This window comes from Callospermophilus lateralis, unplaced genomic scaffold (genome assembly GCF_048772815.1).
Source record: "Callospermophilus lateralis isolate mCalLat2 unplaced genomic scaffold, mCalLat2.hap1 Scaffold_169, whole genome shotgun sequence".
NCBI classification, from domain to species: Eukaryota; Metazoa; Chordata; class Mammalia; order Rodentia; family Sciuridae; genus Callospermophilus; species Callospermophilus lateralis.
In genome coordinates this window covers 1,316,629-1,336,109 of record NW_027512767.1, presented here as the reverse complement: position 1 = coordinate 1,336,109, position 19,481 = coordinate 1,316,629, and the positions used below count along the sequence as shown (strand labels likewise).

The window sequence follows — 19,481 nt, the reverse complement described above, 5'->3', positions numbered from 1 at the left end:
AATAAGAAATCTAATTGTTCCTTTTTATATGGAATAATAATGGAGGATGGATCTCGTCCAAAGAGCTCTCTGCTTCGAAGTCTACCTTTACAAATTAATAATGACACCTGGGTGGGATACGAAATATTAATCTTTTTTGGAGTAGAAGGCAAATGAATCCATTCTAAAGGATCATCCTGCCATAGGCATCCAGTAGGAGTGTGTGAAGTCTGTAAGATTATTAACATCAAGGGCTTATTGTAGTCTATTTGTTGTAAATAATGATCTGAAATAGCCTTCTCCACCTTAAATAAAGCCTTCTTTCCCTCAGGAGATAATTGTCTAGGTGAATTTGGATTTGAATCTCCCTGTAAATTTTTAAATAAAGGTTTAAGGTCAGCAGTGGTTAATTTTAAGTAAGGCCTAATCCAATTAATATCCCCAAGAAGTTTTTGAAAATCATTTAAAGTGTGTAAAGAATCAACCCTAATCTGTATTTTTTGAGAAGTTATATTGTTGGAATTAATTAATCTTCCTAGGTAAGAAAAAGAAGCCTGAGTTTGAATTTTATCAGGAGCAATTTTTAATCCCCAGTCTTGTAAACTCGTAATCATAAAATTAAGTATTTGTTGGAGTATCAAATAATCAGCATGAGCTAATAAAATATCATCCATATAATGAATTATATATCCAGAAGGAAACTTACTTCTCGTGGAGACTAAGGCTGCATCAACAAACTTTTGACATAAGGTGGGACTATTTTTCATTCCCTGAGGCAACACTTTCCATTGAAATCTTTGATAAGGTCTTTGTAAATTAGAGGAAGGCAGACTAAAAGCAAAATGTTTACAATCTTCTTTGGCTAAATGAATTGTAAAGAAGCAATCTTATAAGTCTATCACCACTATGTTATGATTTTTAGTTATAGCAGTAGGAGATGGGAGACCCAGTTGTAAGGCTCCCATAGTTTCCATAGTTTTATTTAAAGCTCTAAGGAGGCTCTGGAGACACAGAAACTAACAAATCGGGTGGCCAGTCAGAGTTATGATATCGAGCTGCAGCCTCCTCTAAGTCCTCCTGATCTTGAGGAGAAAGTTGTTTATCCTCCCCTTCATCCCCTTGTTCATCATCAGATTGAGACTGTTTTTGAGGGAATGTAGTTTTGTAAAATCTAGATGTAGCAGCAGCCTCAATTAAGGGGGTTTGTTCAGACTCAGTCACTTGACGAGCCAAACAAACTGCCTCATGGGTCGGATCCAAAGCATCTTTAAAAACATTCCATAATGCAAAAGCATCTACAGGAATCTTTTCTGGCCCATGATGATCATAATAAACTTTCATCTCTTTACCTAGTTTTTTCCATATTTCTAAATTTAAGGTTCCTTCCTCAGGGAACCAAGGAGAGCATTCTTGAATAAAATGAAAAAAATGTCTTAACTGCTTAGAAGAAACTGAAATGCCCCGTTTATGGAGTATATGCTTAGCTATATCAATAAAGAGTCCTCTTTCTTTAGACTCTTTATGGCCCATGACTTCTCAAAATAAGTTCTCTGATTACTTACCCTTCACTTACTTAGCACCTTGCTAAGGGGTCTGCAGTACCCTAGGTAAGAATCCTATCCTCACCCGAAAACTTCTGAATGAAATGAATGCATCAGACTTACGGATTACCGATCGTCCCTGTTCGGGGGGCGCCAGATGTCGGAGACCAGCTCCAACAGGGGGTCTCAGGAGACGAACGGATGGTGAGGAGTCGGCGAAAGAGGGGTGGAGAAACAACACAGACACCAAAGTGCAGGTGTTGATCCCCATCTTTACTTGTGAACTTGATCATATATACTTTTCATTTTGGCAGGCTCACAGTACTTTGTGGTTACAAAACAGGAATCATTATTCAAAGAAACAAAATATTACCTAGCTACAATCAGAATAGAAGAATGTATCTTGGCTTATACATAAGCAAACATTTGTACTTTCAGTTCGTGTTTTGCTTTGAGCTGTTTTTGCTTAGTTAACTTTTAATAATAGTTACAAATGTCCCAAACTATTGGCCTATACCTTGACTATTCTTTCTTGATTTACTGACTGGAACCGGTGCCATGGTTATGGCAAGTGGTTGACTTGTTATTAATTTTAATCAAACAAGAGTAAGAGCACAAACCATTGTGCACAGGAACAAGAACAAGTTGCCCAGTACTAAGCACTAATCTGTCTTCTTAACATTAATTTTTCTTCTCTAGATTTTAATTTAATTTCTCAAAAACTTCCTTGACAGGAATACAGGGAGTTTTTCATTAGACATTAACAATTTACACTCCACAGCTGAATCATTGCATTTAGAGCAAACAGATCCATTCTTTAGAAGTAGTTGCATTATTGGGAAAGTTTTTTCCTTCATACTCAATGGTCATACGAGAAGTCACAACTATACTTATTAAAGGAATACAAAAACAAATCAGCCCATTCCCAGAAACATACTGCGCTCCTCCAGAGGATGGACGCCTTGCGCCATCCACCTCAGTAGGGCCTTGCCATTGCCTGAGTCAGGGGAGGGGCGCAGCACCACACTTATTGTGATACACAAAGCGCCTTCATATGGCTTCTGAACATCTGTGTGTCCCTGCAGCTGGGTTCCAGTGGCCTGCCTAGCAATAGAGTTGCTAAATGTTTGCTGAAATGTTCTCTGGCAGGCCCTGTAGAGCCTTGGTTTCCATCACTGACCCCAGCTCTCCTGCAAAGCTGGCAAGACCCTCCTGCAATGTTGAAATGCTTGAGGTGTGAGGTGCTGTCTGAGGAGTTACCTTGCTGTTGTCCCACTCCTGGGTTTTCATCTGTGTATGCACAAGCTCATAGGATGGCTGCATGGCATCCATGTCTGGTTTGGGATATCCAGGGATCACGTTATGCAGCTGGAATCCAAAGGTGAGCAGCCAGCTATTGACATCTGAGTGTGAGAGAAGCAGAAACATCCCCATGAAGTAAGTGCCTTCCGATGCCACTCATCCTAATTCAACACCTAGAGAGGCTGCAGGTGGGGTGGGGGCATGGAGGACTGCTGGTGGAAGAAGTGACTGTTACAAACACTTTGGAAAATGGTTTCATGGTCTAAAGCCCCAGGCGTTCCTGGGACCCAGTGACTCTCCTCCCAGATGTGTACCCAGGAAAGATGTCACTTAGGTAGAACCTAGGTTTCCAGACATCCTTTTCCACTCTCACACCAACCCCTGGGACCTCCAGCTTCGTACTCAGGGACAACTGTTGTGGATGAAGAGCCTCCTCTTTGACCAGACCAGTCATTAAAAGGAAACAAAAGAATGGTCAGATCCAGAGGAAGATTTTAATGATTGACTTGCAAAGAGAAAATTCACTGAGAAACAAACGGCCACTCTCTTCTTACCTCCCTTGCAGGGATGAAAGCCTCATGGCCAAAGTGCCACTGGGCATGGAGATGACCTGTACTGAGATCAGTTTCCCTGTGCTCCTGCCTTTTATTTCCTGACAGCCCAAGGAAGCCACTCAACCTCCCTGTGCTTTCATTTTCCAGTCTGTACACTGAGTTTGAGGATCTAATCCCACAGGCAGGGTACTAGTTGGAAATTACCTCTCCCAGCAGGTGCAGGGTTCATTCCAGAGGTGGGATGCACAGAGGTGGGATGGCCCATGGGGTCAACAGTTGTGTCCCTGTCACTGTGGGGTATCACATTTCTCTCTCATTCAAGGATCTCAAGCTTGTTTTCATTTTAGTTTTAGTTGTCCCTGGGACCCTCTGCTGGTGTGGAAGCAGGAGGTACAGGCAAGTGGTGGTAAAGGGGAAGCTTAGAAATCCAGGTTCCGTTTCTCACCTGGGCCTTATTAGGTAGGATCACAGAAGGGAAAGAATGTGGTAACTGAGGCCAGACAAAAACCCAGGTCCAAATTCTGGCTTCCCAGCTCATAGTCTACATGACCTTGGACAGTTTACTTAACTTCTCTGAGGTTTAGGTTTCTTGTTTGCATATTGACAATAGAAATGGTTTTAGCCATGCCGTGGAGAAGAATACTGATAGTGTTATCATTTGGGGGCAACTGTCATATAGCGGGAGCTATTCCAAATCTGTACATAAATTGTTGGATTTAATATATTTGAAGTGGCTGACTCAATTCTTGCCTCCCAGAGGGTTTTCTTTATTTCCCAGCCCCATGCCTCCACACCCTGGAACCCTCATTTTCTCATTTATAAAGGTTGGGACTTGGATCAACTGTTCTCCAGAGTCTCTTTCCTCACTGAGTTTCTAAGAGTCTCTGATTCTCTGACTCGTGGCAGATGGTTCTTTTGGAAATTTAAACAAACAGAAGAGGAGGGGAAGAAACCTTACAAAGTCATTTTGTTTGAGGCTGAGAACTTGCACCTGAATTTGTAGTTGTAAAGAAAGCTTCTCTCTGGAATGTCATGAATTCCCAGGAAAGCAGGGGGCTGAGAAGAGGGCTGGGCCTTAATTACAAGTGAGAGTGAGGGGAGGTGGCAAATTCCTGTCACACATCTTTCCTTTTTGTGAAGATATATGTTCTCATTGGTGTTCCTACTGTGCTTTTTCTGAAGAGCTGAGAATTGTAACAACATTAGAGATGGGTGTTTCCCTCCAGTTAAAAAGCTTAGTCCCCAGTACCAAAGTCAACCAACCACCCAAACCACCACCACCACCACCAGCAACAACAAAAAACCCAAACAACAACAAAAGCCTCCTCTTAACCCATCTTAACCCAGACATCAGTGGTGCAGGTGGGGCCAAGTAGGATGATGAAATGCAAGCTCTACTAATCCTTTTGCAGGTACACAGCTTTGTTCTTTACAAAGTATATTCTAATTTTAAAACAAGGGTTTTGAGTTCTAATGCCAGCCTTGCCATGTCTCAGTGAGCCAGTTACTTTACTTCTCTGAACCTCACTTTCTGCCTTTGCAAATGGGGTCACTATTCCCCACTCCCAGGCTTCAAGTGAAGATTAAGTGCAATGATATATACATTATATCTGGGTTGACATTTTTTGGTCATATTCCCAGCATCCCATTCTGCCTTCTTTTTTTGGGTGGGGGTGTTGATGTGGGGTGGGAGTGGGGGATGAGTATTCATGTAGTTCTAGGGAAGCTGAATCAGTAATGGCTCTTGTGACCCAGGCTGAGTCAATGAGTGTGTGCTGTCTCCAGCCCTAGTTATTGCTTCAAGGGTTGTTATGTGACCTATGCCTTCCTGATTGGAGTGTATGTCAGGAACCCTGAAGAAATCTTTGGAGAAAGAGATTTTTGTTGTTGTTGTTGTCATTGTTGCTGGAAGTGAGGATGCGTATAGCCTACACAGAAATAAAAAGGTCAGGTTTAGTGAGAGTAGTATCTTGGTTTCTCATTAGCGATCTGCTAAAATCTTGACTGCTTATCTGGCACCTCTCTTGTACACCACTGTTTTTCAAACTGTGGGATAGGACCTACTATGTAAGTAAAAACAATTTTGTGGGTCATGACAAGCATATTTCCTGAAATGGAGTAGATTAGACTAGAAAATATGAGCATATCACACGGATTATTTTGCAAGCCTTTTGTTTTAGTGTCTTACTGTGATATAAAAATTTTATTCTCATGGTGGGTTCACAAAGACATTTGATAAAAGCAGCCCTGGGCCATGCATTCCATGAAGGCAGCATTATGCTTGAGTCTGTTCTAGATTCTTAGCAAAACATATAATAATATTTGACTGACTTGAAATATATAATTGGATTTAACTGACTTGGAAATTAAAACCCAATTTGAAAGTGTCAGGTACCCCCTTGGGTGGTGAATTGCTTTTTTTTCTTTTTCTTTTTTCTTTTCTTTTTTTTATTGTTGGTTGTTCAAAACATTACATAGTTCTTGATATATCATATTTCACACTTTGATTCAAGTGGGTTATGAACTCCCATTTTTATCCCGTATACAGATTGCAAAATCATATCAGATACACTTCCATTGATTTATATATTGCCATACTAGTGTCTGTTGTATTCTGCTGCCCTTCCTATCCTTTGTGAATTGCTTTCTTAGAAACTTCTTATTTATTTATTTACTTTTTGTGGTGCTGGAGATTGAACCCAGGGCCTTATGCATGTGAGGCAAGCACGCTACCAACTGAGCTATAGTCCCAGCTGAATTGTTTTCTTAAAAACAGGATTTGGAGACCAGCATGATTGTCCTGGGAAGTGTTTTGGAGCCAGAGAGCCCCAGTTTAAGTGACTTTGGGCAACACTTCATTGTTTGGAGCCTTGAATGTCCCATCTGTAGAACGGAGATAATGGAAGTAATCTTAGAGTTATCACCAAGTTTAAAGGAGATCAAGTCTGCAAGGGCCTGGCATAGAGCAGTTAGTCATGCTAATGCTATTCTGAAAGGAGACCATATGCATTGGTGGTATACAAAGAAAAAGGGGGGGATAATAATATTTTGGCAATCTGAAATGATTTTTTGATAGAAAGTATATGTCCTATTTCACCAGTGTTTTCCAGCTATAGTAACCTGCCAAAATGTCTCACAGGAAACTCACTGGAGGGTGAGGCAGGGGGTGTGCTCAATGTAGACGGATGTAATGGAAATGTCATCTCAATCTGTCAAGTTTCTCTAGAGCTAGCGGCCAAGTGGAACATAGTGAATGCTTGGAAACACTGTCAGGATATTCGTGTTTATCTCGGGGATCCAAGTATGTTTTTATCACACCTGTGTATCACCGTGTTCTCAATTCTTGCCCATGCTTGAGACTTTTGCTTTTAATACAACAACCTGGAGTTCCTTCCTGAAAAAAGGAATCCTCCCATGCTGTGAGCAGAAACAGGGTCCAGATGAGGACGCCAAGTTTGGGGCCAGGAAGCCATGTCCATAGGGACACTCTTGGGAGCTATACATGATGCCCTCTTTACACTTCTGTACATCTGTTCCCACTCCCTGGAACGCATTTCTCTTCACTACCTAAAAAAAAACCCTCAAAAATAGCCCCAAGTGTCAGCTCTCTGTGAGGCCTCCCCAGGACTCCTCTGAGCTGCACTGGCCTTCCCGGCAAATCCTCACCATGGACTCCCACACTGGACAGCAACTGTCACCTGCCTTACAGTGTGAATTTATGGACAGCAGGGGTCCTCTTTCTATCTCTAGTGCCTAAAACAATGAATGCACAGAGGAGACATTTACTGAATGAAGAAAACTGTCCTAAGAGAGAGGGCCAGAGGATTGTGTCACAGGATAAACGATTGGAGACTATTATGTTTGCAAGCTGGGATACACCCAATTTTTGCCCACTACACATTCTCATATAAGACATTCTGGCTTTATCCATGCCCCACAGCCACTGCCACTTGAGGTTCTCTGTGGCTGACCTGGGCATAGTTACTTGCTTGGGAGAACTGTGGCTGCTGGAGACATCCCTGCCTGCAGGACCCTTTGGATACTATATTCAAATCAGTTTCACAACAGTGGAAATCAAAGCTCACTTTTTCAATTAGAGAGAAAAGGAAAGGGAACCAACGTGAGTCAGGCACTGTGTTTGATATGAAATACATCTCATTTTACCCTTGCAACTAGGTGGTAGGTAAGTATTTTTTTTCTATTTTTTTCCATGTGTTCCTTGTTACTTTTCATGCAATTGTTGGATTTTTCGCTTCATCTTCTATTTTATCTTTACTACTGATTATTAGTTATGTATCTATTTTATTTTTTATTTTTAATTGTTTTTAGTTGTTGCTGTAAGGTTTTTCATACGCATATTTGCCTATTTAGAGTCAGGGTGAATATTCTAATTTTAATTTATAGATCAGAAAACTGGAATTCAGGGACATTAAGAAAATTTTGCAAACCTGTGATAGCTTAGCAATGGCGGATCCTTCCCTCAGCTTTGTCTCCAAAGTCTGAGTTTTCTATTCCATCATCACAAATTAAGAACTGATTTTATTTTAATCATACCTTAACCTGATTTATCAGAATCTCAGAGCCAGTTTGATTTCTATATCAGAAACTCCCAAAGTGCACTCCAAGGGAAGTATCCAGTAAGATATTAGGATTTCATGGTAAAAAAGGGGTTTTCATTGTCAAATAAGTTTGAGAAATATTGGGCAAATATATTAAACAGCTCTCTTCACTATGACTTCTTAGAGCCTCTCACAAACTGAAAAGTGTTATGAAATATATTTAAGAATGGTGTCCCTTTCAAGTTTATTTGATGCCAGAATCTTGACTTCCAGTGTATTCTCTGAACTAGTGTTTTTTCTAATATATATGCTTTGGGAGATGATGCCCTTAGGTCAAGTTAATGTTTCCTTAAGAAGACTAAGTCTTGGGGCTAGGGATGTGGTTCAAGCGGTAGTGCGCTCGCCTGGCATGTGTGCGGCCCGGGTTTGATCCTCAGCACCACATTTAAAAAAAAACAAAAAACAAAGATGTTGTATCCGCGGAAAACTAAAATAAATAAATAAATAAATATTTAAAAAATTCTCTCTCTCTCTCAAAAAAAAAAAAAAAAAAGAAGAAGAAGACTAGGTCTTGCCAATTGACCAGAGCAATGGGGGTCCCACCCTCTGAAGGAGCCCAGTCCTCACCTGTCATGAAGCACTTGATGTCCTGAGAGTTGCTGATGGGGTTGTTGTTTTTAAACATATAGAGATTAAAAGGCATGATGTTGCTGCTGCTAAGGTGCTTCCACAGCTCATGGTCTGGGCTAGTCCAGCGTCCAGCCAGCACATCCTAATGCAGTTGGCCCATGTGGACGAGCTTGGTGAGTGGATCATAAAGGCCTCCATGGTAGCCGATGATGATCTGGAAGTTGGGGTTGGTGTCCATGTAGATCTCCCCATAGGCTGTGTACAGGATCTGCTTGATCATCAAGCCTGTTCCACTGAAGACAGCAAGAGGGGTCCCGATGTTGTCACAAGTGATGTAAAACTCGTCACCACTGCTCAGCTCCATGGCAAAGAGGTGTCCATGCAGGTCGTAGTAGAGGGATGTGATCTCAGAGCTGGAGTGGTTGTAGAGGTGGGTGACCTTGGTGGGGTTGGTCAGGTCTGCATAGAAGAACTGTAGGTGGTGACTGTGGCTGTTCTTGCTGGACACACGCTGGTCCAGGCCATCATAGAGGTACCTCACGCTCCAGCCACCAGCCCGGTTGTAGGCCTTGATGAGCAGGCCAGCTGAGTTGTACTCAAAGATGTCTCCACCCCGCTGCCTCAGGAAGCCGTCCTCATCCATCTTGTATTGCACGTCACCCAGTCTGGTGATGCGGTCGCGAAGGTCGTACCGTAGTGGGGTTAGCCGTGCACTGTTCCCAGGACTCAGCAAGTGCAGGTTCCCATTGAGGTCATAGCTGTAGCGCCAGAGTGGCTTGTCATTGATGGAGACTGTCTGCAGCTGGCCGTCGGCATCATACTCATAGGAGTAGCGGGTAGTGTTGGCATAGGGTCCCACCTTCAGCTCCTTCTTCACCACTCGCCCCATGTTGTCATACTGGACTGTCATCCAGTACATGAGCGAGCGGAAAATCTCATTCTGCACTTCCTTCATCCTGCCATAGGCATCAAAATGCTTGGTGTGGGTCATGACTGCTGTGGTAATGATCTGGTTGATGTCATAGTAGATGACACCAAACTTCCCAAACTGCTCTGTCTTGCCTGACACATCATCGTAGCGATAGAGATCAATGGGCAGCGGGGTCTCGTTGATCACAGCCTGCATGCTGGTCACTCGGAAACTGTTGTCATAGTTGCAATCAAAACGGGCGTTGACCATGCCCTCCTCGGTGAAGCGGAAGATCTGCTGGTCGATCAGGGGCCCGATCTGACGGTAGCGGATGGTGCAGGTGAAGCCCTCATTCTGTAGGTTGATGGTTTTCAGCATGCCGGCTGTCTCATCATAGGTGAAGCTCACTTTGGTGGTGTCATACAGTGTCTCAGCCAGCTTCGACAGCTTGCCGTACTTGTATATCACTCTACGGCCGGTGCCCAGGTAGTAGGTGTGGAGCAGGTGTCCGTCCTCCGTGAAGTCCTGAATGACCGAGGCGTTGCTTTCAGGGGGCTGGTAGATGTTTCTGTAGTAGCCCACTGAACGAATGGTCTCTAGTGTCTGCCGGGCCACATTGGGCATTGTCACGGAGGAGAGGCGGTCGTTCTTGTCGAACTCGAAGATGTACTGCCTCTGACTGTGCAGAAGCAGCACCATGGACTAGAGGGAGAAGAAAACGAAGAGATGAGGGGAGGAGAAGGAGGAGGAAGGCTACATCTGGTACCCAAGGCTCAGGAAAGTGGTGGGGTGATGCCCAACCAGAGCCTTCCAACCTGTGCGCCGTAGGATGCAGCAAACAGGTTATTATGGATGTACTGTGGTGAGGTGTTCCCTGGCCATTGGCCCTGGCAGGGCTGGGCCCCAGAACACTCAGGCCATTTGCTTTCTTCTGTGAGCAGGTCCTTGGTGTGGCACAGGCCTGATCACTTCTGTGTGTGGTGGGTTGTGAGGAAGGTTGGGGTGCACTGGCCTAAAGAAATTCAACAGCCCCCCTACAGGCTTCCTTGCAGCAGACTTCTCAAATTAACCTTCCTACTCAAGCAAGGTGTTCTCTAAAAGACAGTCCCATGGTGTCATCTGCTGGCTGAGCAGCTTCTGTGGACCCCCTGTGCCTACAGCATCAAGACCATGTCTGAGAAGGGTACAGAAGGCTTTGCTCAATTGCTCATATGGTACCAGGTCAGAGGCAGGCTGTGATAGGGAGAACCTGGCCTCTATCAGTAGATCTAATGTGTGGCTCTTGGGTATGTCTCCCCCTCCCCTGGGTTTGGCTTTTCCGTTTGTTGGATGACCTTCAAGTTCTCTCCTTCGGTCTTAACACAGAACATTGCTTTCAAGAGAGGCTCACCCAGCACAGGCAGGGAACACATACCACAGAGGAAACAGAGTCTGGTCCTGGACAGGTGACCAAGAGCAGGAAACAAAGTGGGGATCTGAGTACCAGAATTGGAGCATGAAGTTCAGAATCTTTTTTTTTTTTCAGGAAAAAGTCAGCAGATAACAGGCCTAGACACATCTAGTCATTAAAGCAATGGTTTTCTCTTTTTGGGACCAACTTTTGATTTTAGGTCATCTCTGATTTCTAGTCCCTGGGATGAAATGAATCCTCCTGCCTAAGCTTCAATCTCCAGGCTTCTGCCTGGTTCTCCATGATGGAATTGCACCAAGTGCTGGACCTCAGAGCAGAACCTGGCCCTATGTCAGAAACATGAGTTCTGTTCTGTAAATCCAGTTAGTGTTTGGTCCTGTTCCTACTTCCACTCTCTCAGGCAAGACCTTCATGTTTCCTTCCCTAGGACCCCCACCTGCCACATCATCACCATGATCTATCCAGATGCCTCTTGGGCCCCTGACCCTTGCTGGTTGATTTTCCTGAACATTTCTTTTTGAAAAATGATTATCTCCCGTTTGGAAGACTGCCTGGGTCACACTAATTCCACTGAAGTCAGCAAGCGAGGTCCAACCATGGGTTAAACCATAATGATTGACCTTTTATATGGCAAGGACAGTGGTGGAGGGAGACAGACACTTGCCTTCTCTAAGTATGTGTAGCTCCATGTCTTCCCATCAGCAAAGATCCTGGATGTGATCCAACCCGCCTGGTCATATTCCATTCGCTCAGACATGATGCCTCTCTGGATGCCGGCAATGTGGCCCCCAGGGGAGTATGTTACATTGACGCCATTCAGCCTGCTACTGTGTGACCAGAGGCTGGGCCTCCCTGCCTGGTCATACAGAATCCGAAGGGTGAACTTGCGGTGGTCATCATAGATCTTCTCTGTGCGTGTTACACGGTCGAAGTCCAGAGACAGGAGGTTCCGGTTGTGAACCTGGGGAAGGGGTAATAAAGAAAATTAGCCTGGACACTGAATTTTGTGTGATGACAATGTAGCTCTCACCTGTGCTGAGAAGCTCCTGAGTAGAGGAGGCAGCACAGGTTGTGGGTGTCAACACCCATGGGTTTGATTCCTGGCTCTGTCACTTGTCGGTGCTGTGATGTTTCATCTGAAAGATGGGAATGATAATGCCAACTGCACAGGGCATTATGGGAGGACAGACAAGGCAGATGTTGAGCACATGGCAGCTGTGACTGAAGAGGATCCGCATGATTTTCTAATGTGATTTTTCAATGAGGACATATTTAAAAAAAAACAGGCAGATTTCTCTTGGCTCCCTCCTTAAAACAGAGCCACCAAGTAGGCCTAGCAAAGAAAATACCTGAGACATCAATTCTGTGCTGGACACTGTGCTATGTTTGACACTGATGAAAACAAAGCCCCAAGAAGCGAAGGCATTTGCTGCAGATCTCATGGCTGGGGAACCACTGAGTCTGTACCTGACTCACCACTGTGACATTTTGATAGACACTCAGTGGTTCTCTGGGCAAAGCCTGGCCTTCTTAGGATCCTGGACTTCCCACGCCTCTGGGAACTCTCCAGCCCTTGCCCACAGTCAGAGCTTGTGATCACCTCCATCAGCTCCCAAGACATCATCATTTCCTCCCCCACCCTCCTCTTCCTCCTTCTAGAGGCCTAGGAGGCAGTGGGTGTTTGGGCCTAGGGTAGTTTCTCTGGCTTGGGCTGGTTGGGGTCCAGTCTCAGCTTCAGAATGCTTTGCTCCTGAATCCAGAATCAGGAGCCCCTTGTACAGTTTCCACTTGAGCTGCTGGGTCAGTATGCAATTTAATTTCTTTGCAGAGTCAGAAATACAGAGTTCCCTCAAAGGTAGGAGATCAGGTTTTTCGTAGTTTAGTAAAGAAATATACTTTGGGGATCTATTTCTGTACTTGGATCTGGCCCTTAGGCACTGACTGCCCCTGAAACCCTGCCAGGTACTAAAATGCTGGCTCCCTCTAATGGCCACTTGGCCTCATGGGACATTTGGGCACATATTCTGTCTTCTCCACTAGTTACCGGTTAAGTTCAACAGGTAGGAAGACTCAAGAGGAAAGCAGATAAACTATGTAATGTTTTGAACAACCTACAATAAAAATTAATTTAAAAAAAGAGGAAAGCAGATAATTAGGTCACATAATGCACAATGGCACACGTGGCCTGAGGAAATGAAATCTCTCTGGGGTCCTCTGTAGTTTAAAAAAAGTGTGTGTGTGTGGGGTGGGGTGGGGGGATAGGGCACACTCAGGTCTAGGAATTAAGGCCAGAATCCAACCTCAACTTTGTGACAGGCTTTTCTGTGTGCCCTTGGGCAAGTGTCTTCCCCTCTCTGTGTCCTGGTTTCTTCCTCTGTGTAACCACAGAGTTGTTGTGAGGATCCGAGAAACTTAAGTAAATTACATAGTGGAATGCTAGACACAGAGACGGTACTGGATAAATGATTGAGATTATTCCCATTAAATGACAGCAAATGTTCATGGTCAATCTCAGAGAAAGGAGAGATGTGTATGTCTCCCTCTCTCCCCACTCAAGTTCTAAGGCCTTGAAAATAAGGATTTATAATGACGATACTGCGACGATTTTAGCGGTGAATGGCCTGGTTATAATAAGGTTGCCTTCCCTGGGGTAATCCAACACAATTGCAGAAGCAAAAACAGTGTGGCAGACAATTCCTGTGAAAAATCAAAGGCACTGGAGGCTGACGCTTGTTCCTTGCAGAGATGGCCCACAGAGACAGGGCTGCACTACCCACAAGACAGGGGCCTTGTAAAGGCACCTTTTGGAAGGGCCTCCTATGGCTGCCCCCAGGGTGGTGCCACCCACACAGCTGCCCCGACACCCCCTGGGACCCCAGTGAAGGGGAGTTGTACCTCTGTGGCAAAAATTAATAAAATTGAATTAAGCAGCTCACTGGGGAGAACCTAATGCTTCCTGTGCTCGGCAGTGGCGGCAATGAGATTATTTTACATCTTTCTTTATTAAAAAAGTTCCCAGTCATATAAAAAATGAGCTCCATTATGGGGAGGCACACCTGGCTAACATTCTAATTCCACATGCTTCCACTGTGGGTGGTCATTTATTTGGGGAGGAAGCCGAGATGTGGCCACTCGACTGGAGCACCATCCATCTCTCAGGCTGGGAGAGAGACCAATTAAAGCCTGGGAAACTTTTGGTCCAGTTCACACAGCGGAGAGAAAAATCCTAATAGTACTAATCGCTGCCCTTTATAGAGCACCTGGGATCTATGGCACTGGGCTAGGTGCTTTCAATATGTCGTCTTGTTTCTCAGAGGAACCTGAGGCTCAGAGGATTTGCTGAGGCTACACACGTGGCCCAGCAGGAAGCCAACCTGGGTTTAACTTCCCATTTTGCACACTGCCTCAGATGTGCAGGAAGGGCTGCTTGAGAATTCTGGTGGGGTCTCAGTGAGGGCCACAGATGGTGGCGGACCCCTGAGAACAAAAGCTGTGAGGCCTTCCTGAGAGAACTAGCAGGAGGCTGTTTCCCACATCAGATGGTTACCAGAGTGTTGGGCTGAGTTGGTGGGAACAAAGGAAGCCTGGTTCTAGTTTTTGGACGTCACTTAACATTTTGGTATCTGTTATGGGCCTACTTTGTCATCTTTACCACAGCCTAGTTATGTGACTCTGGAAAAATCACTTGCCCTCTCTGGACCTTGGTTGCCCCACATGTAAAAAAGGAACTTAGGTGGTGAGCTATCTTTGAGGAAAGGCAGGGAATGAAGGGAGCCCAAGCTGTGCAGCTATAAGGAGGCTTCTCTGGTCTTGGGGATGTTGGGAAGATCTGGCTCCACTCTGTGGTTCACTTCAGCTCAGTGAACATCTACCGAGCATCTGTGGTCTGCAAAGTGCTGGATGGAAAGCCAGGCCTAGGTCACCAGCTCTGACTCTGCCTGTTCTTTCCTTTGTGAATCTGGAGGGAAATACTGCTGGGCCGTGATCCCCCAGGCCACAGCCACACTCTACTCATGGGAGGTGAGCAGACAGGCACTGAATCAGGGCATCCACACCCTGCAAGGTGCTCTGATATGCCATAGCACAAAGCCAGTTCCCTGCAGTGACAGTTATAGTGAGGTCATTTTGGTCATTTAGGAACAGTCACTCTTTCTGGAAAGAGACCATGGCTTAGGTTCCAAAGAGATACAAAGAATTTTGGGACACATTAGCAACAGTACTGACAATTACAATAATAGCACTGACAAGAAGAGCAGCTATCCTTGACCACCTCGTCTAAATCAGACACTTCACACGTTACCTCTAATCCTTGTAGCAACTTGTAAAATCGGTTTTATCTTCCTCCTTTTATGGAGAAGGAAATTGAAGCTCTAAGACGACTGACAAACCCAAGTTTACTTGGAGCAATAAGCTGGAAATTCGCCTCCTACATAACTCCAAAGCCATAGATCCTTACATAAGTTAAAGCTGAAAAGACCACACAGGAGCCTCTCATGACACGTGGTACCTACTTTAGAACCTCCCTCTGCAGGTGAGGAATCTAAGGTCTCAGAGAGAGTTTTGAGAACAGACCCGATTCTTAGAGTCTCCTCATCCTCTCCCAGCATGCACTCTTGTGCAGTGGCCTCCAAGGCCTTGCTCACCCGCAGCCGGCGCCCGAAGATGGTGACCTGGCCTCGAGCCTGCTCCTTGCGCTGCCGCCACTCTACCAAGTTGAGGCCATTGTCGATGGGCAGCGTGACATTCCTTTTGCCCACCGTGGGGTTGACAGTACCAGCGAGCAGGTGGGGCTCAGTCTGCAGTGCCACCTTCATGCCGTTGGCCAACAGCAGTCGCAGAGAGCCATCGGCCCCGATGTAGTAGCTGTTCCGGACTTGGTCTGAAGGAGAGGAAAACACGGGTGCTCAGGAGGGCTGGGGATGGAGATGGAGGTGGGCATTCCCCCAGCCATAGGAGTAAAATGTGATACTGAAGAAAACTGGGAAAATACATGGACAAGAATATCCATAATCTCAGTACTCAAATAAGAGCATTAGAAATATTTTGCATATTTGTAGATTTCAGGGTATTTCCCAATACACTTAAAATTTTAAATAATTGTGGAATTTTGGACTCATCACTGCATTATATCATACCCATGAATACTTTTATAAACATTTTTCTTAATGACTATAAAGTATTCCATTATATGGAAGTACTATACTTTATCTAACCATGCCCCAAATAGGTATTCAGTGTGTTTCCAGTTTTTCACAATTACTGGACAGTGTAAATAAATATATTTCAAATATTATGCTAAACGAAAGAAGATACAGAAGGCCACATGTTGTATGAGACCACATATTTTTTCACTTACTTGCTAATTGGTACTAGGGATTGAACCCAGGAGTGCTCTACCACTGAGATACAACCCCAGCCCTTTCTATTTTTTATTTTGAGATAAAGTCTTGCTAAGTTGATGAAGCTGGCCTTCAATTTGGGATCCTCTTGTCTCAGCCTCCTGAGTCACTGGGATTATAGGCATGTGCCACATTGCACCCAAATGTATGAATTCATGTATAGGAAATGTCTAGAGTAGGTGAATCCAGAGAGACAGAAAGTAAGTTGATTAATGGTTGCCAGGGCAGAAGAGATTGCTAATAGGTATGAGATTTCTTTTTTGAGGTGTTAAAAATATTCCAGAATTAGATATTGGTGATGGCAGTACAACTTTGTAAATATGATAAAAGCCATTGAATTGCTTTTATCAGCAAGAGTGAACTTTGGGGCTGGGGGCATAGCTTAGTGGTAGAACACCTGCCTAGAATGCTCAAGGCCATCTGTTTAATCCCTGTACCCCATAAAGATAAATAAATAAAAGATTGAAGGCTTCAGCATATTAATAAAAAAGGATAAATTTGAGGTATGTCATTATATTTCAATTAAAATGTTTTTCTTTGGATAAATCAGAATCCAAAATTTCCATTTTGGATTAATCAAAATAGGTTCCTAAAAGTAGGATTACTAGAACATTTTTAAGTCTTTTGATATACCCTAGGATAAAAGTGTTCTTTATAATAATGTAAAAAATAATACTAAAATCACTGACAGAATGTTGCATACATACACATTTTAAATTGTTACGACAATGGTTTTAAAATAGCTCTGATTAGAAAATTTAAATCTAATTAAAACATTTTAATTTGGCTCCTTAGCTAAAGAAACTTCTGGAGAAAAAGGTTAAGTTCGTCTTTAAAATGCACCATGAGTTCTCCTCTGTAAATGGAAACAGTATCTCTGGGCTTGTGTGGGAATTTCACTCCTTTGTCCTTCCTTGTGTTTCTGCTGTCTTTAGAGGAAGCTATTCCAAGTCCTTCCTGCAGGGCTCTGCTCATATGTCATTTCTCCCAAGATGCCCCCTGTTCCTCTGGTCAGAGGAATGCCTTCCCCTCCTGTACACTTCTCAGCCTCTATGTGGGCCTCATCAGTGGCTCACAGCTGAGGGGTGCAGGGTTCACCATCCTGCAATGAACACACTCCCCAATGTCTAAGTGCTCACTGAGCACCATCGCCCAGAAAGAGCATAGGCTTGGGTTCCAGCTCTGTCATGTTCTTGCTGTGAGACCGTGGCCACATGCGTGGCTTGGTGTGCCTCTGTTGCTTCACTGTAAGATAGGGGTAATAACTGTGCCCTTGTTTCACAGGGATGCTCTGAGAGTGAAGCGAGATGAATACAAGGAGCTAAGGGCAGGACCTGGCAGGTGGTACTATGTAAATGTTGGCTATTTCTAGTTTACTGTGTGTGGCACTGAGGTGGTCACCATCACATGCATTCTGCCCCCACCATTTCACACAGCTGTAATAGTGAACTTTCTAGTGCTGTTCAATAGCTCTTCCTTAAAAACAATAAAAATAAAAACAAAAACAAAAAATAATAAAAGCTCTCTTTCTTGTCTTTAGTGGCCAAGAGAATGGGTGAAGGAGCCTATTTATCCAAGTCCAAATACTCTTTCAGGTGTGTGACTTAGGACAGGCTGCTTAACTACTCATTGACTTCATTTGGATAATGAAGATATTAATAAGACCTGCCTAATCAGCTTATTATCAGGATTAAAAAAGACTATGAATATAAAATGCTAAAAATAATACTTTTATAGTTGATAAGTGCTCCAAAAATGTTAGGTATCTTTATTGCTCTACTTTTATAATCAGCAAATATTTGCTTGATTAGGTATGATGCAGGTTATGTCAAGTCCCAAGGGTATAGTTTTCATGGGAAACCCTCACCAAATCTTCTCTGCTAGAATGGCATCAAATTGGTCCCCCTCTCTTAAACTCCCTCCCTGTTTTATCTTTCTACACTTTTCCCCTTGCACATATGAATTCTAAAATCTGCCCCAAAGTTGCTATGCATCATTCACTGGCAATCTGTATTTTAGTCCCTCTGAAGAGTGAAAAAACATGTCAATTTATCTTTTTAAAGCTGCTTCTTTCTGCATCCACATATGTCCATTACCAGGGACTTTGGATGGACCAAGCATCTGCAGAGGCCCATGTCACATGACCTCACTTAATGCAGGCTGTGACTTCCCAAGGCCACTGCTCATTAGTAGCTGCTTCTTATTACTTCCCATGGCTCAAACAGGATGAAACAGAAAGGGTTTTTCACAAGGACTCTACTGAGGCGAATGTGAAGCCGAGCATCTGAGCCTGGTGTGCAAGAAGGAAAGGGAGCTTGGCAGAGGTACAAAAGGGGGAAACAGGTACTGTATTTTCCTGGATCCCAGGATGCACTTTTCCTTTTCACATCTCAATGTTCTGAAATTGGAATGTGTCTTACAGTCCAGCTATGTATTTTAAGCAGTGTGTCCTTTTTTATCCTTTGCCTGAAAAACTACTATTAAAACGATGGTACATTTTAAAATTGAGGGATATGGCACTTTTGAATTTTTAAAAGTTGCCTAAATATAAAAAGGCTGATTTAATCTTTGGGGAAGAAAATGCTCAAAGTAGGTGTAGCAAGATGCAGTGGATGGACGATACAATTCTTGGCCACTGGGAAGAAAACAGACTTGAAGGACCATGTCTGGAGTACTCATTGGCCCTGCCACTCTGGGTCAGGCATGACCCTGGCTGGTTGGGAGCTGGTACCTTCTGCTGGCAGTAACCCTGCCAGGGGATAAATTCTCGGGGTGTCTCAACCCACTATTAAAGGTGGGGAAGAAATGCCAGGGCTTGCTTTCTCTCTCTGAGTACCACTATTTTTCCTCTATCTCTTTGAAAAGTGAAGGACTACCTTTGCGAATAAAAGCTGTTATACAAATATACATTTATTCTTTTATGGTAACTCAAGCTACTTGCTAATTAATTAATTACTCAATTAACCCAACAAGTATTTACTGAGCAATACTCTGTGCCTGGCCCATGCTAGTTACTTTACAAATATCATCTAAAGAGATCATCTGAGCAGCCAATGAGGCAGGTATTATAATGCAGCCCCATTTTCCACACCCAGAAACTGAGGCTCAGAGAAGATTGACTCCTTCCAGTTCATGTGGTGGGATTTGGCACAGTGGGCACAGGAGCCCCAGGTTCCCCCCAACCCCTGTCCTGCCT

General features: G+C 44.0%; 1 pseudogene; it reads right to left on the bottom strand.

Moving 5' to 3' along the window:
- Window positions 1-19,481, bottom strand: part of LOC143389656 (teneurin-4-like) — a 648,816-nt pseudogene that overhangs the window by 8,624 nt on the left and 620,711 nt on the right.